The following is a 22,786-nucleotide window of genomic DNA, read 5'->3' on the forward strand; positions in this document are numbered from 1 at the left end:
TTAAGTTGTTCATTAGGGTGACGAAAACAGGTCTCAAGTACCGCAACCACGTATACAAATCTTTGTGGCCACTCCTACGCATATCCGCGATGTCATGTACTCCAAAGTTGAACAACTTAAAGTGGCTATATAATAATTGTTGCTTATAAACCAAGTGTAAGACAATAATAATAAATAATGAAAGCAAGTAAATAGATTAGTCAAACGTCTCTATAATATAAGTCAAGTTCAGACATTTATGACTTTTTTGCATTAGGACTTAACCCATGCCTATTTTTAAATGATCCATGCCTATTTTTTGGATTTAGTACTTAATTCAAAACCGATAACATTGTGAGTAACAAATTCCTCACCCACAAATCCATGCCTATTTTTAAATTATCCATGGCTATTAAAAAATGAATTATTGAATGCAATTCTTTTGAGAAATAAAAAGATTGATTAACCGACATAAAAAGACGCAAATATTTTCAGCCAATGAGTCGGAGGAATCTCAATAAGAGCTTGAAAATGAGAGCTTGCAATTTATTAAGATAGATACGGATGATTATACGTTGAATTTCATACCATTGAGTTATACACTGATAAATATACCCATTTTTGATAAAGAACGGTTTTATATTAAGAGAAAACAATGATTTTCACAAAAAAAAGGTTATAAGAATCAACAAACACCTGTCTTGAATGATCTTCTTTAGTACGAATCGCATGAAAACAGCTTCTTTAAATACGCGCCACCAAAAGATCTTGAGACCTGAAAACCAACACAAGTTATAGAGCCTTATGGCCTTAACAAAAACTTCCATAGTTGAGTTTTGATAGTCAAACAAAAATCGTCGAGAACCATTTTGTTTATTGAAAAATAACAAATCACTTTTAAAGTATGTCTATATGATACCTTTTAACACGCCAAATGTTGTGCTTAAAACAACGATCTTTGGATCATCGGGATGCAATGAACAAAACTCGTCTCTAATTGAAGAATAGCTTGCGTTATGCACAGTTGATAATTATACAACAAAAGCCCCTCTAACACCCCTATCAGCTCTTCCTAACGCAAGTCATGAATCTCCGAAAATTGCAACGTTTAACAATCCGTTACAAATAACACCCACTAAACAACAGGTTCCAACAGATGCTACTTGTGGGAAAGCATGCCATTTTTTTTCTTGCAAGCGAAAGGAACTCATCTTCTATAGCTAAAAATGCCTTTTTAATAACATTTGCAGACACTTATTGATCTTTAGTCGCAGATTCTAAATAAATAAAAAAGATAACAAATTTATAAAAGAAGATATAAAATGAACAATAAATTGATAAACTGCACCAAGGAGCTTACTTTTTAGATTATCAAACAAATTTTTGTTCATGAATCTTGATGTCACTGGTCCACCATGTTCATCATACACACCGACTTGAACATAAACACTTCAATTAATCAACACTAATGAATCAACTTTATCTTTACTTTTTGTCTTAGTCTGATGGAGCATACATTTTAAAAGTCAAACCCTCCTGCAAAAATCACGAATATGAGTACATGGAAACTTTTTTAAAAATCAACTTGACCCAGGTGGTTATTTCAACTAAAAAGGTCTATTCCAACAAATGTTCTTTATAACATTCATCGATCCATATTGATAAAATGGACTATGTAACTGTTAAATAGTATAATAATTTAGATCATTTATCATGTACAAAATAGCATACATTTTAAACAAATGACCTGCCACCAAAATAAAATGGGTTACAACCTTAGGCCAGTTCTGACCCGTTACCGAATTAAGCATCACATTTGGTCATATTTTGGGTGTTTCGGCCTCTTCTTAGTACAATATGCAAAGAAACGACTTAAAAATACACGATTTCATTTCCTAAATTTAAACTTACCATTAAATTAAAGAGATTTAGTTGTTCAATGAATAAACTTAGACATACTGACTACATTTTTAAATTTGGCTATATTACTGGAAAATTATGTTGTTGCGTGAATACTTTTTAAAACGGGTTCAGACTATAAACAATGCCTAAAAAGTGGGAATTTGTATTCTTAATACTTAAGATAATTAATTAATGATTATAAAGATGACAAATATGTTTTCGCTTTATGATGTTGCTTATTAATCACTCTAGATACAAAACACAAGTCAATACTAATATACAGTTACATCCATCTCAAAAAAAAGGGAAAAGGCTCTTAAAGAGAGGTATTATCTGATTGGTACAAAGTAGTAATCAATTGATAATGCTAAAAACGAACATATATTTCATAGCATTATTCCTCAAGAAAGACAAGCTTTTAGTTACAACTGTTCTATTTACAAGTGATATTCGTTTAAATAATAAAAGGTGAAGACAAAAGGCAGATTCGACGAATTAAAGACGCAAACGCCCAAAAAGCTCAAAAGTACAAAAGACAATCAAAGAGGTTCCAATTATTGATAAGAAACGTCTCGAAATTACAAGAGTACAAGATTCAACACACAAAGTACAAGATATTAAATTATTCACAAGGACGTTCGAAAATCCGGAACCGGGACCAGAGTCAACTCTCAACGCTCGACGCAACGGACTAAAAATTACAAGTTAACTATGTATATAAAAATAATATAATATATAATTAATTATATTAATTATATATATATTATATTTATAAAATAAATCGTCGGCAAAGAAAGGCTCCAAAATGATGTGAGCTGTAAAATCGAACTCCGCGACTTGCGGAGTTCAAAGAGGGAAAAGGCCGCGACTCGCGAAGTTCCCCTGGACTCAATTCCCTATAAAAGCCAACGCAGTTTGACGTAAAAAAATATCCTAAAATCTCTCTTTCTCTATATGTAAACGTAATATATATATATATATATTTTAATTTTAATTTTAATTTTAATTATAATTCTAATAATAAGGGTATGTTAGCGAATGTTGTAAGGGTGTAAGTCAAAATTCTGTCCGTGTACGCTACGCTATTTTTAATCATTGTAAGTTATGTTTAACCTTTTTAATTTAATGTCTCGTAGCTAAGTTATTATTATGCTTATTTAAAACGAAGTAATCATGATGTTGGGCTAATTACTAAAATTGAGTAATTGGGCTTTGTACCATAATTGGGGTTTGGACAAAAGAACGACACTTTTGGAAATTAGACTATGGGCTATTAATGGGCTTTATATTTGTTTAACTAAATGATAGTTTGTTAATTTTAATATAAAGATTTACAATTGGACGTCCCTATAAATAACCATATACACTCAATCGGACACGATGGGCGGAATATTTATATGTACGAATAATCGTTCATTTAACCGGACACGGGAATGGATTAATAGCCACTAGAATTATTAAAACAGGGATGAAATTATGTACAAGGACACTTGGCATAATTGATAACAGAGTATTAAAACCTTGGGTTACACTCAGTCGACATCCTGGTGTAATTATTAAACAAAGTATTAAAATCTTGTTACAGTTTAAGTCCCCAATTAGTTGGAATATTTGACTTCGGGTATAAGGATAATTTGACGAGGACACTCGCACTTTATATTTATGACTGATGGACTGTTATGGACAAAAATGAGACGGACATATTAAATAATCCAAGACAAAAGAAAATTAACCCATGGGCATAAAACTAAAATCAACACGTCAAACATCATGATTACAGAAGTTTAAATAAGCATAATTCTTTTATTTCATATTTAATTTCCTTTATTTTATATTTAATTGCACTTCTAATTATCGCACTTTTATTTATTGTTATTGTATTTAATTGCACTTTTAATTATCGTACTTTTTAATTATCGCACTTTTATTTATCGCAATTTCATTATCGTTATTTACTTTACACTTTAAATTAAATCTTTTATTTATTTTTAATATTTTACATTTGGTTTTAACTGCGACTAAAGTTTTTAAAATCGACAAACCGGTCATTAAACGGTAAAAACCCCCCTTTATAATAATAATATTACTTATATATATATTTGTATTTTTATAAATTTAAACTAATATAGCGTTAAGCTTTGTGAAAAAGATTCCCTGTGGAACGAACCGGACTTACTAAAAACTACACTACTGTACGATTAGGTACACTGCCTATAAGTGTTGTAGCAAGGTTTAAGTATATCCATTCTATAAATAAATAAATATCTTGTGTAAAATTGTATCATATTTAATAGTATTTCCTTGTAAAATATAAGCTATTTTATATACACCTACCATAACATCAAGCATTTTTGGCGCCGCTGCCGGGGAACTTAAACGCCGAAAGCGCAACGCTAAAAAAAAGAAAAAAAAAATTATTTTTAGTTTGCTAATATAAAAAAAATACGCTTTTGTAAAAATACGTTTTAAATATTCAAAAATATAAAAAGAAAAACAAAAATATAAATATTTTTAAGAATTTGTTAAATATTTAAGTTTTATAAAGTTTCTTTATTTTTATTTTATAAAAATATAAGTTTTATTTAAATATTTTGTTTTTATTTAAAACATAAAATCAAAAACCGAAAAAAAAACATTTATAAATCTAGTTTTAAGAGTTTTATTTATAAAATTATAAAATATTTCTATTTTTATTTTAGGTTTTAAAATATAGGTTTTATTAAATTTATATAAATATATTTTAATTAAAACAGAAAAATAAATAAATAAAATATAAATAAAACTGACCTGTTGAATTTTGACCTGCATCTCGTCTGAGCCTGAACCCTCCGCGACTCGCGGAGTTATTGAACCGGACCAACCGCGACTCGCGGAGCCGTCTGACACGGGCCACACAGGAACCCTAACAGCATTAATTACGGGATAATTATTATTATTATTAATTTTAAAACCTAATCAGGGTTTGATTAGTTAATTAATTTTAATTAATTTAGTTTTATTTATTTAATTTGTAATATTAAGTTTATTTAGTTTTATTAATATATAAAAATTAATAGTTTTATAAAATAAATAATATAAAAATAATATTTTTATAAAAAATGTATTTTTTTTACAACCTTTAGTATATTTTTATATTTTGTCCCTTTTTATTTGTTTTTAGCGTAACTTTTGTGTTTTTCGCTAGTTTTTAGTTTTAAACTTAATTTTTGCCATAGTTATTTTTATTTATAGATTTTTAGGCTTTGTCGTAAAATCCCTTAAGTGCTTTTTCTTTAGACTAAGATCTAGGTGCTTTAGAATTTTGCGACGCCTTTTTAAATTTTAGTGCTTTTTTTTTAAGTTATTGCCATTTGGGATATAGTTTTACTTGTAAGCTTTAATATTTTTAGACACCTTTTACCTATGTATCAATTATCATTCCAATTAGTAATCTCAATTTGCGATTATAATTTTAAGTTAGTGGTAGTAATAAGGTTGGGTTAGTCGAGTGTTTTTAAGTTTTAAAGTCATTTTTTTTCTTTCATATTTTTCGACGCCTTTTATTTTTTGACCTTTTTCGACGCGCTCTTTTTCTTTCTTATTTCTCGTCATTCTAGTTTTTAGGACATAGAATTTTTTCTACTTCTTATCTATACTTCTTAAAATTACGAAAATTTATTTTAAGTGGTTAAATTGATAGACATCAAAATTTTCTGGTTCGTAGTAATAGTTGAATTTGTACGTGGACCGGGTTATTGGAGCCAAACAGTCCTCAATTTTATTGAGACCAAACGAATCCTGCCCCTCTGCTGCATCTTTTGGCTATTCGAAACGTGGGCAAAATCAGAAAAGTCTATTAATTGGATAACTTATATAATTTTTTCTTTCCTTTTAAAAACTAATAGGATATTCAGTGAATGCACCGAGCAAGACGTTCACCACCTTTTGTACGTTCACCACCTGTAACTAGATCAAGACATCTACCAAATATTACCGCCGTTGATTTTCCTTTAGAATCGTCATCCAGTCGACCAAGTACTCCAATTCAAATTTCCGATAATCCATTTTTTGAACCCGACCTCACAATTGAGAATCCGGATAATATTCAGGGAAAATTCATAGATCCTGAACCATTAAATTTTCCTCCGAAACCACCAATCATTCAAACAGAGATTATTGAGGAACGAACAATTAAATTAGAATCCTCTAGTGATTCGGATTCAACAAATTCAATCATGGAAAATCTGGAACCTTTAAGTATGGAAGACCGAATGAGAGCTAAACGCACTGGCCAAGGTCACGCAATTACTCATCCAGACATTAATGAGCCAGATTATGAAATCAAAGGACAAATTCTACATATGGTGACTAATCAATGCCAATTTAGTGGTGCGCCGAAGGAAGATCCAAATGAACATCTTCGTACCTTTAATAGGATCTGCACACTATTTAAAATAAGAGAAATTGAGGATGAACAGATATATCTCATGTTATTTCCCTGGACTTTAAAGGGAGAAGCCAAAGATTGGTTGGAATCGTTACCTGAAGGGGCGATTGATACATGGGACGTTTTAGTTGAAAAATTTCTTAAACAATTCTTTCCGGCATCTAAAGCCGTAAGACTTCAAGGAGAAATTGTTACGTTCACACAGAAGCCAAATGAAACTCTATATGAGGCGTGGACAAGATTTGGAAAGTTATTAAGAGGATGTCCGCAACATGGTTTAGATACCTGTCAAATAGTACAAATATTCTACCAAAGATGCGACATCACTACAGGGAAAGACATAGATATTGCAGCTGGTGGTTCCATTATGAAGAAAACCGAAACTGATGCTTACAAAATTATTGATAACACTGCTTCCCACTCACATGAGTGGCACCAAGAAAAAGATATCGTTAGATCATCTAAAGCAGCTAGAGCCGATTCTAGCCATGACTTAGATTCCATTTCCGCAAAGATAGATGCTGTCGAGAGACGAATGGAAAAGATGACTAAGGATATTCACTCAATACGAATTAGTTGTGAGCAGTGTGGAGGACCACATTTGAAAAAAGATTGTCTCAGTATTGAATTAACAATGGAACAAAGAGAGAATATTTCATACATAAACCAAAGGCCTGGAAATAATTATCAGAATAATTATCAACCGCCAAGACCGATCTACAATCAAAACCAGAATTATAACAGAAATGTTCCATACAACAACCAACAAGGTCCTAGCTATCAACAAGTATCCAATAATACTTACAATCAGCAAAGACCTAATTTTCAAAACAAACCACCACAAACCGATGATAAAAAGCCGAATTTAGAAGATATGATGACGAAGCTAGTTGAAACTCAAACGCAGTTTTTCACATCTCAAAAACAAACTAATGAACAAAATGCTCAAGCATTTAGAAATCAACAAGCTTCTATTCAAAACTTGGAACAAGAAGTAAGTAACCTAGCAAGGTTAATAGGTGAAAGAAAACCGGGAAGTTTACCTAGTGATACAAATGCTAACCCCCGGAATGAAACAGCTAAAGCCATTACCACAAGAAGTGGTACAACACTTAAACCACCTGAAATACCTGTAACTTCTGATGAAGCTATTCCTACTCCACAAGAACCACAACCTGATCAAGATGAGGAAAAAGAACCGGTAGTTGAAAAGGTTAATGAAGATAACACAGCTAAGGATAAACCTTATGTTAAACCATACCAACAACCACTTCCTTACCCGAGTAAAATGAAGAAAGAGAAACTTGAAGCCGAGCAATCCAAATTCTTGGATATGTTTAAATAGATAAATGTAAATCTTCCTTTCATTGATGTGATTTCAGGAATGGCTAGATATGCTAAATTTCTGAAAGATCTAATCTCAAATAGAAAGAAAATGGAAGAACTCTCGGCCGTTACTATGAATGCTAATTGATCAGCAGTGCTGTTGAATAAGATACCAGAAAAATTATCTGATCCAGGAAGTTTCACAATTCCATGTTTTTTGGGTAGTCTTAGTTCAATAGAAGCATTGGCAGACTTAGGTGCTAGTATAAATTTAATGCCGTATTCATTATACGCTAAACTAGACCTTGGAGAATTGAAACCAATAAGAATAAGTATACAACTAGCCGATCGATCAATAAAATATCCTAGAGGGATAATGGAGAACATGCTAGTTAAAGTTGGTACTTTAGTATTTCCAGTAGATTTTGTTGTTCTGGACATGGAAGAAGATTCTCAAGTTCCTCTCATATTAGGAAGACCATTCTTAAACACGGCTAAAGCAATGATAGACGTGTTTGGTAAGAAACTTACCCTAAGTATAGAGGATGAGAGTGTTACCTTTTCAGTTGATAGAGCAATGCAACAACCACAATCTGCAGATGATACATGTTATTATATTCAAACTATAGATTCACATGCAGAATTGTTAGAAGAATTTCCAGAATTACAAGGAACAGGAGAATGTTCTTTAGGAGAAGGTAATGAACCAATTGATGAAGCTGAAATGTTAGCTACACTAATAGCTAATGGATATGAACCAACAACAGAAGAAATTCAAATGCTAAAAGAAGAAGACAGATATCGATATAAATCATCGATAGAAGAACCACCGACATTAGAATTAAAGCCACTTCCAAACCATTTGGAATACGCTTATTTACATGGTGAATCTGAATTACCTGTAATAATATCGTCTTCTCTTACTGAAAATGAGAAATCACAACTCATTTCTGTGTTGAAAGCTCATAAACCAGCCATTGCATGGAAGATTCATGATATTAAAGGAATAAGTCCTTCGTATTGCACACATAAAATCCTTATGGAAGAAGGTCATAAAATGTATATGCAACGCCAACGAAGACTAAATCCGAATATGCAAGATGTTGTTAAAAAAGAAATAATTAAACTGCTAGATGCAGGTTTAATTTATCTAATTTCTGATAGTCCATGGGTAAGCCCAGTTCAATGCGTGCCTAAGAAGGGTGGCATGACTGTCATTACAAATGAAAAAAATGAGCTTATTCCTACAAGGACTGTAACAGGATGGCGTGTATGTATTGATTATAGAAAATTAAATGACGCCACCAGAAAAGATCACTTTCCCTTACCTTTTATTGATCAAATGTTGGAAAGATTAGCCGGAAATAGTTATTATTGTTTTCTTGATGGATTTTCCGGATATTTTCAAATTCCAATAGCACCCGAAGATCAAGAGAAAACCACGTTCACGTGCCCTTATGGTACTTTTGCTTAGAAACGCATGCCATTTGGACTTTGCAACGCCCCTGCAACCTTTCAAAGGTGCATGATGGCGATTTTTCACGACATGATAGAAGAATCCATGGAAGTTTTCATAGATGACTTTTCAGTCTTCGGTGATACTTTTGAAACATGTCTAGCTAATCTTGAACGAATGCTGATTAGATGCGAACAATCAAATCTAGTTCTTAATTGGGAGAAATGCCATTTCATGGTTAAAGAAGGCATCGTTCTTGGACATAAAATTTCAAAAGAAGGAATTGAAGTGGATAGAGCTAAAGTAGATGTAATTGCTAAACTTCCACATCCCACCAATGTTAGAGGAGTTAGGAGTTTTCTAGGGCATGCCGGTTTTTACCGACGTTTCATAAAATATTTTTCTAAAATTGCCACTCCTATGAATAAACTCCTAGAAAAAGATGCTCCATTCATCTTTTCAGATGAATGCATCAAATCTTTTAATATTCTTAAAGAGAAACTCATTAATGCGCCGATCATGATAACACCAAATTGGAATCTACCGTTTGAACTAATGTGCGATGCAAGTGATTTTGCAATGGGAGCCGTTTTAGGACAAAGGATTGAAAAACGATTTCAACCTATATATTATGCTAGTAAGATGTTACAAGGAGCACAAACAAACTATACAACTACTGAAAAAGAACTCCTTGCTATTGTCTTTGCTTTTGACAAATTTCGTTCATATCTCGTTCTAGCAAAAACGGTGGTCTATACCGACCATTCTGCTCTTAGATACCTATTTTCGAAACAAGATGCCAAACCAAGATTAATCCGTTGGATCTTACTCTTACAAGAGTTCGATATTGAAATCCGAGATAAAAAAGGAGCAGAAAATCTCGCCGCTGATCATCTTTCTCGTCTTGAAAATCCCGAATTAGAAGTTCTAAATGAATCGGCCATACAAGACAACTTTCCTGATGAATATCTATTGAAGATAGATTATAATGAAATTCCATGGTTTGCAGACTATGCAAACTACTTAGTATGTGGATTCCTTGAAAAAGGATTATCGTACCAAAAACGAAAGAAATTCTTCAGTGATATAAATCACTATTTCTGGGAAGATCCACATTTGTTTAAAAGTTGTCCAGATGGAATAATACGCCGATGTGTATTCGGAGATGAAGCTAGTAAAATTTTAAACCATTGTCACACAGGACCAACAGGAGGGCACTATGGGTCTCAACTAACAGCAAGAAAAGTTTATGATGCTGGATTCTATTGGCCTACAATTTACAAAGACGCACACCTTCTTTGCAAATCCTGTGATGCTTGTCAAAGGGCCGGAAAAATAAGTCAACGTGATGAAATGCCACAAAATGTCATCCAAGTATGTGAAGTATTTGACATTTGGGGTATTGACTTTATGGGTCCATTTCCAAAATCTCATAATAATCTCTATATTCTCGTAGCCATTGATTATGTATCTAAATGGGCGGAAGCACAAGCTCTCCCAACTAACGATGCACGAGTTGTAGTTAACTTTTTAAAACGTCTTTTTGCAAGGTTTAGAACGCCGAAAGCTTTAATAAGTGATCGGGGAACTCATTTCTGTAATAATCAACTTGAGAAAGTTCTCAAAAGATATGGAGTAACTCATAAAATCTCCACCGCATATCATCCACAAATAAGTGGACAAGTTGAAAATACCAACCGAGCTTTAAAACGTATTCTAGAAAAAACCGTAGGATCAAATCTGAAGGAATGGTCCATTAAATTGGAGGATGCACTTTGGGCTTTTAGAACAGCCTACAAAACTCCAATTGGAACCACACATTTTAGACTTATTTATGGAAAAGCATGTCATCTTCCAGTAGATATTGAACACAAAGCATTTTGGGCTTTGAAGACATGTAATCTTGATTTACATGAAGCTGGACGTCTACGGTTAAGTCAACTAAACGAATTAGAAGAATTAAGACCTGAAGCATACGAAAATTCGTTAATCTATAAGGAAAGAACGAAGAAATGGCATGATAAAAGAATCAGAAGTTCAAAAGAATTCAAAGAAGGAGACAGAGTTCTTCTTTTCAATTCACGATTCAAGCTATTTCCTGGAAAATTGAAATCAAGATGGTCTGGACCATTCATAGTCAAAAGAGTTTTCCCATACGGAACGATAGAATTAATAAATTCAAATGGGATTGAATTTAAGGTTAATGGTCACAGAGTTAAACACTACATAGATAGTCCGATGGAAGTCGACAACGAAGTTAATCACAATTTCGACACCACAGCTAACTAAGTGTGGGGAGAATCAAGTCTTTAAAGGATAATATGTATTTCTGTTAGAGTTAGATTTTCTGTTTTCATGTAGTTCTCGAAAATGGAACCCGAATGGTCTTTCCCTAGCAGACCCTAAAGAACTAGTCTTCTCCCCCCATTCTGAATTTTTATTTTTTTAGGTTTTTACGAAATGAAGACTGCCTGTGAACTAAACCATGGTCTAATGCTACACGCTTTGATCACTAAACGTAATAATGACACACTTCCGAGTGAAATAGTATCAGTAATCAGAGAAAGATTGGACGGAGTAAGAAAAGAATCCAGATGCGAAGATAATAAGTTACAATTTGGTAAAGAAAAATCAAAATCCGCAGCGAAAAGAAGAGCACGGCACCTTGAAAGATGTCACAAATGCGGAAAATGGTCACATGGAGGTAAATGTTCAAATAATCAAACCTATTCAAACACCGAATTTGTTACTTTATGTAGAGACGGACCGTTCATATGTTTAGAAGAAAAAACACTGAATGCTCGAGGTTACGCCTTTGTAGCTATGGAAAACCAATTAAACCGACTATCTTATGAGTGGGATAGATCATATCACTAAGAATACTATCTCACAGATAAGTCTGTACAGTTTTTAATTTTTTTTTATTTTCATTTTTAACCTTTTGATAATAAACGCTAATTTGTTCGCTATAAAGTATTAAATTGGTATTCGATAAAATTAGGTTTGGCGACCGAAATTATTGATATCATACAAAAATTTATTACATCACTGCGAAATTTAACGTTTATTCTTAAAGTATAAATATCTTAAATCAATCAACCCAAAATATTTCAAAAATTCGTCATGAGTTAAATTAGGTCATGGAACCGAATTTACTTTACCGAAAAGAGGGGCGCATATTTTTGATAATATTTGATTGATTAAAGTGGGATAAAAGCCAAAAAGATTTTTAATTTTATTTTTACTTTGTTTTTAAAATTAATATTAAAATAATATTGTAAACTTTTTAAAATCAATATACTTAAAATTGTAAATATTTAAAAAATTAATATTTTTAATATAAGTTTGCATGTATAAAAACAAAAATATAATTTAAGTTTGGTGTGAATTTGATGCGGTAGCGGAGTGGTATAAAATACTATTAAATTTTTGCAGGAAATACTATTAAATACGATACAATTTTACACAAGATATTTATTTATTTATAGAATGGATATACTTAAACCTTGCTACAACACTTATAGGCAGTGTACCTAATCGTACAGTAGTGTAGTTTTTAGTAAGTCCGGTTCGTTCCACAGGGAAAATCTTTAAACAAAGCTTAACGCTATATTAGTTTACTTTTATAAAAATACAAATATATATATATATATAAGTAATATTATTATTATAAAGGGGGATTTTTACCTTTTAATGACCGGTTTGTCGATTTTAAAACTTTAGTCGTAGTTAAAACCAAATGTTAAATATTAAAAATGAATACAAGACTTAAATTAAAGCATAAAGTAAATAACGATAATGAAATTGCGAATAATAAAAGTGCGATAAAATAAACTTGCGATAATTAAAAAGTACGATAATTAAAAGTGCAATATACAATAATAATAAAAATGCGATATTTAGAAGTGCAATTAAATATAAAATAAAGGAAATTAAATATGAAATAAAAGAATTATGCTTATTTAAACTTCCGTAATCATGATGTTTGACGTGTTGATTTTTGTTTTATGCCCATGGGTTAATTGTCCTTTGTCCTGGATTATTTAATATGTCCGTCTGGTTTTTGTCCATAACAGTCCATCAGTCATAAATATAAAATGCGAGTGTCCTCGTCAAATTATCCTTATACCCGAAGTTAAATATTCCAACTAATTGGGGACTTAAACTGTAACAAGATTTTAATACTTTGTTTAATAATTACACCAGGATGTCGACTGAGTGTAACCCAAGTTTTTAATATTTTGTTATCAATTGTACCAAGTGTACTTGTACATAATTTCACCCATGTTTTAATTATTCTAGTGGCTATTAATCCATTCCCGTGTCTGGTTAAATGAACGATTATTCGTTGGTATAAATACCCCGCCCATCGTGTCCGATCGAGTGTATATGGTAATTTATAGGGACGCCCAATTGTAAATCTTTATATTAACATTAACAAACTATCATTTAGTTAAACAAATATAAAGCCCATTAATAGCCCATAGTCTAATTTCCACAAGTGTCGTTCTTTTGTCCAAACCCCAATTATGGTACAAAGCTCAATTACCCAATTTTAGTAATTAGCCCAACATCATGATTACTTCATTTTAAATAAGCATAATAATAACTTAGCTACGAGACATTAATGTAAAAAGGTTGAACATAACTTACAATGATTAAAAATAGCGTAGCGTTACACGGACAGAATTTCGACTTACACCCTTACAATATTCGCTAACATACCCTTATTATTAGAATTATAATTAAAATTAAAATTAAAATATAAATTATAAATATAAATATATTGTATAAATGAGGAGAAAAAAAGATGATGATTTGCGATCAGAATTCGGTTGCTTTTATAGGAAAATTCGACTTTTGGGGCTCCGCGACTCGCGGTGAAATACTCTTCAAACTCCGCGAGTCGCGGAGAATGAAATTACAGCTCAGTCCCTTTGGAGTCTTTCTTGCCGACGGTTTTTATTATTTATTATAATATATAAATAATTATAAGAATTATTTAAATATTATATTATATTTATGTGCATAGTTGACTTGTAATTTTTAGTCCGTTGCGTCGAGCGTTGAGAGTTGACTCTAGTCCCGGTTCCGGATTTTCGAACGTCCTTGCGTACAATTTAATATCTTGTACTTTGCGTTTTGAATCTTGTACTCTTGTAATTTCGACACGTTTCTTATCAATAATTGGAACCTCTTTGATTGTCTTTTGTACTTTTGAGCTTTTTGGTCGTTTGCGTCTTCAATTCGTCGAATCTGTCTTTTGTCTTCACCTTTTATTATTTAAACGAATATCACTTGTAAATAGAACAATTGTAACTAAAAGCTTGTCTTTCTTGAGGAATAATGCTATGAAATATATGTTCGTTTTTAGCATTATCAAATATTCCCACACTTGAGCGTTGCTTGTCCTCAAGCAATATCGTCTTGAAATACTAGAATCACTTCTTTATTCTTCACACTTTGTACATCAGTGATTTCTATACGGCGGTATAAACAATGGTAGTAACGATATGGTTTACAGTCCCACATGACTATAAAAATTTAGATCCATTAAGGAAATTGGATCTTTATGAAAACATTTGATCTTTTGAAAATTAAATCTAGTTTTTACCCTAGATAAGTTTTCCGGAATAACCCTTTACCGGTGTTTGCAAAATATTTTTGTGGGTTTGGTGGGTTTCAGATTTGAAAATTTTAGCTCAAAACTTGCGGTTTTGTGTCATCCACTTGCTAACCTTGTATTTGGAAAGCAACACGTCCAGTTTACTTGTCCCGTATATTACCTTTCGGTAAACTACCGTCCGGTTGAAAGGAAAGCGTTGAACAAGCAACTGTTAAGGCAATGTCCCCTGATATGCTTTTAATTATGGTCTATAACGTGTCGGACGCAATTACTATCCTTGGTAGGAGCAATAGTAAAGCTCACCCTTATAATAATTTTTTTTTTTTCGGTATGGCACAAGGTCCTGTCTTTTACCACTATGCAACCACCGTTCTTACGGTTGACACCCGATTTAGTTCAGGTGACCTAATGAATTCCAGGTGAATTCCTAGGATTTTACGTTCAATGGTAATGAACGCATTGAAAATAGGGTTTTCAGAAAACAAATCGGTTTGTAATTTTGATCAAAATATTTTCTCGTTCAAGCTCGAGTTTAGATATCATTGAATTCCATGAGTTTGAATTCTCAATCTTTAAGGTCAATCTCAAGGATTGAGTAATATCAGTCTTAAAAGCTGATTTTTAATCTTTAAGGAGATTATCCTTTCTGGGGATCTGATTCATTAGTCTTATCCAGCTAATTTGCATGGTGCCCCCCCATTGTACGAGATAAATCCTTCTCATGGTTAGGATAAATCTGACCACTTGGCGACCCTGTTTAATGCTGAGGTCAGTGGATTTCCTGCTGATTTTAGTGATGACTTTTCTAGATTTTTCGTCAACCTACAGCTGGTCTGGACGACAACTTCATGACCTAAATCAAGAAGCGCGTTTCTTTTTCGGAAGACTTTACTTCCTTTTAATGATGGAATTGATTCATCGTGTAGATCCATCTCTTCTTTTCTTTCATCAGTTAAAACAGTTTAGTTTAGTCCAAAGCAAAAGTATTTTCAGTTATTTGTTACAGATATATGTGACATATGTTTAAGATAACTTGGTAAATTTTCCCACACTTGGCTTTTATTTTCCTTTTTATCGTCCTCTATTCCATTTTAAATGAATTTTAACATTTTAGTTTGTTTCTCAATTTATGTCCTTTCCGAGGTAACAATAATTTCGGTGTTAAAACCTAGTTTTATCGTTCATAAATATGTATAAACATGATTTTGAGTTCATTTAATTGAAAATTTTGAAAAATTTTACTAGAATTGGGTAGTTAGTATATAAGACTAGGGCTGTTCTTTTTTATCAGAGAGCACTAGATTCTAATATAACTACTGCTTTACTTGTATTTTTAATGGTAACCAAGTGTATAAAGTAAAAAATTTTAAAATCCGAAAGAATTTAACCCCTTCCCACACTTAAGATCTTGCAATGCCCTCATTTGTAAGAAATCAGGAATAATTTAAATTATTGAGGGTGATTTGTGTGAAAATGATTAAATTTTTACCAAAGTTTCCAAATATATTGGCGTTTGTTTGCTGAATGATAAATGGTGCACATCATTTGTTCATTCCGTCTTGTTGTTATTTCACATATATCTTGTCGTCAAAATTAGTTGCTTTTGCTGAACTTAATGCCAGTCTTTGAAAATGCGTTGTTTTACCCTGTTGTGTACATAAGATAAACTGCAACCATATATACATATTTTTGAAGTTTGGTATATTACCCCACATTCAAAAATTATTAAAATCTAAGAATAAAAGTTAGACAATTATAAAAACTATTACAATATTAACAAAAGTATTAAACGTATCAATCATTACAAATTACAAAAAAAAAAAAAATAAGTATACTAGGGATGATACTGGTACCAATAGGGGTTCCAGGCATAACCATAGGTGCTATAGAATGCTTCGGCAGGGTTATACGTAGGATATGGTGGCTGCATCTCTATAGACCAGGGAGGGAAGATGGGTTTCGGTGTAGGAATATAGTTTCTACCTATATGTTGGCAATGAGCTATGATTTGGTTCTGATGAACTTGCCAATCTTCAAATGCTCTCTGTCTAGCATTTTCGTATTCCTGAGAAGCTATAAACCTTTGCATTTCTTGCATCTCATTCCCCCCTCCTACATTACCTTGTTGTTGGTTTCTCTCCACCTGTGGATGTCTACCATGGTATCGTACTGCGGCGTTATTTCGCCTCTTCAAAACTTTCGCACCATGGTATACATTTAAACCTATAGTATCGCGGGGTTCTGGTTCTTCTACTAATAATCCCCCCCGACTTATATCCACACCGAGATATTCACCAATCAAAGTAATAAAAATACCACCTCCTATTATGCTATGCGGTCGCATCCCCCGAACCATAGCTGATAAATAATAACCCACACAACACGGTATACTTATAGCGCTTTGTGGGTCTCGAATACACATATGGTAAAACAAATCCTGTTCATTTACTTTTTCCTTGTTCTTACCCCTTTGTGTAATCGAATTAGCTAAAAACCTATGTATCACTCTTAATTCGGCTCTATCTATATCCAAATAAGAGTAATTTCCCCCTTTGAAACGGTGATGGCTTGTCATTTGACTCCACACACCGTGTGTATCAAAATTTTCATCTATCTTTCTACCGTTTAGTATCAACCCTCTACAATCGGCAGATGCTAACTCCTCAGGCGTATATATACGTAAAGCCTGAGCCATGTCTAGTAAAGACATGTGGCGCATCGAACCGCCTAACAAAAATCTAATAAAAGAACGATCGGTTAAACTAGCTACCCGATCATTCAACTCTATACTACACAACAATTCTTCACACCATACTTTATATACAGGTCTACGCATGGTGAATAAACGTACCCAGTCATTAAATGTAGAATTACCATACCTCTGTATAAGTAATTCCCTAATTGGCCCGTCCAATTCTACAGCTTCTAAGGGTCCCCATTCTATGACCCTCGGTACCTTAACAACCTTAGAATGAAGAGTATGCAAACCCCTTTGATATTTTGGATAATCTATCCAAAGTCTGTCAAATCTCAGGTTCGGGTGCAACTCTTCCAAGTGCATATCGGAAAAGGTCATGACTGGATGAGGTATATCCTGCTTGTAGTAGTTATCCACCTCCTGTTGTTCCGCATTCTCAGCAGGAGCATTACGGGCTTGGGATGAAGATTCACCCCTTTCAGTCTGCAAAACACATCAAACACAATTTTTGTGCATCCAAATATGCATTAGTGTCAGTAAAATCATCAATCAAAATAATTACAATGACATTTTAAACTTAAGCTTATTTTCACATTTTTATCAAATCTACACTTTTTCAAATAAGCATATACGAAAATGTTCGCCAAGTTCATAAGCATTCAACTCAAATAACATGTCAAAATAATCATTACTAGCAATTAAACAAGTTTCAAATGGCATTATCTTTCAAAAATCAAGTTCATGAATTTTAGACTTGAAAAAGTCCACTTTAATTCTCAAAATCATGTTTAGGCTCAAAGTTTGGATCATTTAACTACCTAAACATATTACACTACTTAATTTAGCAACAATTCATGACAAAAATCGGCCATAACCTGTTTATATCAAAAAGCCCCAAATTGATCAAGAACACAAACCCTAGATTATTCAAAATTTGAAGTTTAAGGCTTCTAATCATGTTAAATAGCATCAATCTAGGTTATACAAGCATAATACATAAACAATTTAAGCCTAATTACACTAAAAAGCATCAAAATCAAATTGGGGAAAAAATTGCTCAAGAACACTAATTTCGGATTAAATGGTGTTTAGGTGTAGAAATTTACCGTTTTTCTTAAGTAATTCCTAGATAGCATCCTTCTCAACATGATTTTAGTAAAAGATTTGGTGATTAACGGTTAAAAATTGTGATTTTGGGGGGTTTTTTTTCGGGTTTTTCGTGGGTTTTTTTCGCAGTTTGTTTGAGTTGTGGAGTGTGAAACTGAGCTGTTGCAGCTCTTTATTTTTTTTCTGTAATCCGGTACTCCCGCGACTCGCGGCATTTAAGCCTTCAAACTCCGCGAGTCGCGGAGTTTGCTATATATATATATATATATATATTTTTTTTTTAATCATTAACTTATGAAACAATTAAGTACTTAATTTTAAAATTTTGTTTCCCTTGTTATTTAGGACGAGGTCGTTTCGGATCGATGTCCTAGTCCGTCCCTCGACAAAATTTTAAAATTTGTCTTTTTGTAGCGATTGTTTTAAAAGCTAAGATTTTTGGGGTTTTTTAATGTTTTTGGCATACTTTAATTCAATGAGATTAAAAATAATGATAATAAAAGTTCTCGTCCCTCTCTCGGGTAAAGCAATTTCGGTTCAAAGACCTAGTCTTCAACTTACGACGAATTTTAAAAATCATATTTTTAACTTAATGAGATAAAGTAAATTTTTGTTTTTTAAAATTCACACAACTTAAATATAAAATTCAAAATTTATATTAAAAATTCACACCAAACTTAAAATTCGAAATGCATAAAATTAAAAATTTATATTTTTTTAAAAATTAAAAATTCACACCAAACTTAATTTAAAAATTTATATTATAAATTCATACCAAACTTATATTAATTTTTCAAATATTTACAATTTTAAAAATATTTTTTTTTTTTACAAAGTTTACAATATTAATTTAAGATTTAAATATTAATTTTAAAAGCATGGTAAAAATAAAATTAAAAATCTTTTTGGCTTTTTATCCCACTTTAATCAATCAAATATTATCAAAAATATGCGCCCCTCTTTTCGGTAAAGTAATTTCGGTTCCAAAACTTAATTTAACTCATGACGAATTTTTGAAATATTTTGGGTTGATTGTTTAAAGATATTTATACCTTAAGAATAAACGTTAAATTTCGCAGTGATGTAATAAATTTTTTGAATGATATCAATAATTTCGGTCGCCAAACCTAATTTTATTCAATACCAATTTAATACTTTTTAGCGAACAAATTAGCGTTTATTATCAAAAGGTTAAAAATAAAAATAAAAATAAAAACTGTACAGACATACCTGTGGAACAGATTTCTTAGTTATATGATCTATCCCATTCATAAGATAGTCGGTTTAATTGGTTTTCCATGGCTACATAGGCGTAACCTCGAGCATTCAGTGTCTTTTCTTCTAAACATATGAACGGTCCGTCTCTGCATAAAGTAACAAATTCGGTATTTGAATAGGTTTGATTATTTGAACATTTACCTCCATGTGACCATTTTCCGCATTTGTGACATCTTTCTAGGTGTCGTGCTCTTCTTTTCGCTGCGGATTTTGATTTTCCTTTACCAAATTGTAATTTATTATCTTCGCATCTGGATTCTTTTCTAACTCCGTCCATTCTTTCTCTGATTACTGATACTATTTCACTTGGTAGTATGTCATTATTTCTTTTAGTGATCAAAGCGTGTAGCATTAGACCATGGTTTAGTTCACAGGCAGTCTTCATTTTGTAAAAACCTAAAAAAAAAAAATTCAGAATGGGGGGAGAAGACTAGTTCTTTAGGGTCTGCTAGGGAAAGACCATTCGGGTTCCATTTTCGAGAACTACACGAAAACAGACAATCTAACTCTATCAGAAATATATATTATCCTTTAAAGACTTGATTCTCCCCACACTTAGTTAGCTGTGGTGTCGAAATTGTGATTAACTTCGTTGTCGACTTCCATCGGACCATGTATGTAATGTTTAACTCTGTGACCATTAACTTTAAATTCAATCCCATTTGAATTTATTAATTCTATCGTTCCGTATAGGAAAACTCTTTTGACTATGAATGGTCCAGACCATCTTGATTTCAATTTTCCAGGAAATAACTTGAATCGTGAATTGAAAAGAAGAACTCTGTCTCCTTCTTTAAATTCTTTTGAACTTCTGATTCTTTTATCATGCCATTTCTTCGTTCTTTCTTTATAGATTAACGAATTTTCGTATGCTTCATGTCTTAATTCTTCTAATTCGTTTAGTTGACTTAATCGTAGACGTCCGGCTTCATGTAAATCAAGATTACATGTCTTCAAAGCCCAAAATGCTTTGTGTTCAATTTCTACTGGAAGATGACATGCTTTTTCATAAACAAGTCTAAAAGGTGTGGTTCCAATTGGAGTTTTGTAGGCTGTTCTAAAAGCCCAGAGTGCATCCTCCAATTTAATGGACCATTCCTTCGGATTTGATCCTACGGTTTTCTCTAGAATACGTTTTAAAGCTCGATTGGTATTTTTAACTTGTCCACTTGTTTGTGGATGATATGCGGTGGAGATTTTATGAGTTACTCCATATCTTTTAAGAACTTTCTCAAGTTGATTATTACAGAAATGAGTACCCCGATCACTTATTAAAGCTTTCGGTGTTCCAAACCTTGCAAAAAGACGTTTTAAAAAGTTGACTACAACTCATGTATCGTTAGTTGGGAGAGCTTGTGCTTCCGCCCATTTAGATACATAATCAATGGCTACGAGTATATATAGATTATTATGAGATTTTGGAAATGGACCCATAAAGTCAATACCCCAAATGTCAAATACTTCACATACTTGAATGACATTTTGTGGCATTTCATCACGTTGACTTATTTTTCCGGCCCTTTGACAAGCATCACAGGATTTGCAAAGAAGGTGTACGTCTTTGTAAATTGTAGGCCAATAAAATCCAGCATCATAAACTTTTCTTGCTGTTAGTTGAGGCCCATAATGCCCTCCTGTTGGTCCTGTGTGACAATGGTTTAATATTTTACTAGCTTCATCTCCAAATACACATCGGCGTATTATTCCATCGGGACAACTTTTAAACAGATGTGGATCTTCCCAAAAATAGTGTTTTATATCACTGAAGAATTTCTTTCGTCTTTGGTACGATAATCCTTTTTCAAGGAATCCACAAACTAAGTAGTTTGCATAGTCTGCAAACCATGGAATTTCTTTATAATCTATTTTCAATAGATATTCATCAGGAAAGTTGTCTTGTATGGCTGATTCATTTAGAACTTCTAATTCGGGATTTTCAAGACGAGAAAGATGATCAGCGGCGAGATTTTCTGCTCCTCTTTTATCTCGGATTTCAATATCAAACTCTTGTAAGAGTAAGATCCAACGGATTAATCTTGGTTTAGCAACTTGTTTTGAAAATAGGTATCTAAGAGCAGAATGGTCGGTATAGACCACCGTTTTTGCTAGAACGAGATATGATCGAAATTTGTCAAAAGCAAAGACAATAGCAAGGAGTTCTTTTTCAGTAGTTGTATAGTTCGTTTGTGCTCCTTGTAATGCCTTACTAGCATAATATATAGGTTGAAATCGTTTTTCAATCCTTTGTCCTAAAACGGCTCCCATTGCAAAATCACTTTCATCGCACATTAGTTCAAATGGTAGATTCCAATTTGGTGTTATCATGATCGGCGCATTAGTGAGTTTCTCTTTAAGAATATTAAAAGATTTGATACAATCATCTGAAAAGATGAATGGCGCATCCTTTTCTAGGAGTTTATTCATATGAGTGGCAATTTTAGAAAAATCTTTTATGAAACGTCGGTAAAAACCGACATGCCCTAAAAAACTCCTAACTCCTCTAACATTGGTGGGATGTGGAAGTTTAGCTATTACATCTACTTTAGCTCTATCCACTTCAATTCCTTCTTTTAAAATTTTATGTCCAAGAACGATGCCTTCTTTAACCATGAAATGACATTTCTCCCAATTAAGTACTAGATTTGATTGTTCACATCTAATTAGCATTCGTTCCAGATTAACTAGACATGATTTAAATGTATCACCGAAGACTGAAAAGTCATCCATGAATACTTCCATGCATTCTTCTATCATGTCGTGAAAAATCGCCATCATACACCTTTGAAAGGTTGCAGGGGCGTTGCAAAGTCCAAATGGCATGCGTTTGTAAGTAAAAGTACCATAAGGGCACGTGAATGTGGTTTTCTCTTGGTCCTCGGGTGCTATTGGAATTTGAAAATATCCGGAAAATCCATCTAGAAAACAATAGTAACTATTTCCGGCTAATCTTTCCAACATTTGATCTATGAAAGGTAAGGGAAAGTGATC

At 32.6% G+C, this 22,786-nt stretch overlaps 1 long non-coding RNA gene across 1 annotated transcript in view; it reads right to left on the reverse strand.

Annotated features, from left to right (window-relative positions):
* Positions 1–470: 470 nt before the first annotated feature.
* LOC139858645 (uncharacterized) overlaps positions 471–22,786 on the reverse strand; it is a 36,455-nt gene continuing 14,139 nt past the window's right edge. Inside the window, exons 2-3 of the long non-coding RNA XR_011763022.1 lie at positions 899–1,515; positions 471–754 (exon numbers count right to left, since the gene is read on the reverse strand). This is a non-coding gene — a long non-coding RNA (uncharacterized lncRNA). The remainder of the gene's footprint in view (positions 755–898; positions 1,516–22,786) is intronic.

This window comes from Rutidosis leptorrhynchoides, chromosome 7, assembly GCF_046630445.1.
Source record: "Rutidosis leptorrhynchoides isolate AG116_Rl617_1_P2 chromosome 7, CSIRO_AGI_Rlap_v1, whole genome shotgun sequence".
In the NCBI taxonomy this organism is placed as follows: Eukaryota; Viridiplantae; Streptophyta; class Magnoliopsida; order Asterales; family Asteraceae; genus Rutidosis; species Rutidosis leptorrhynchoides.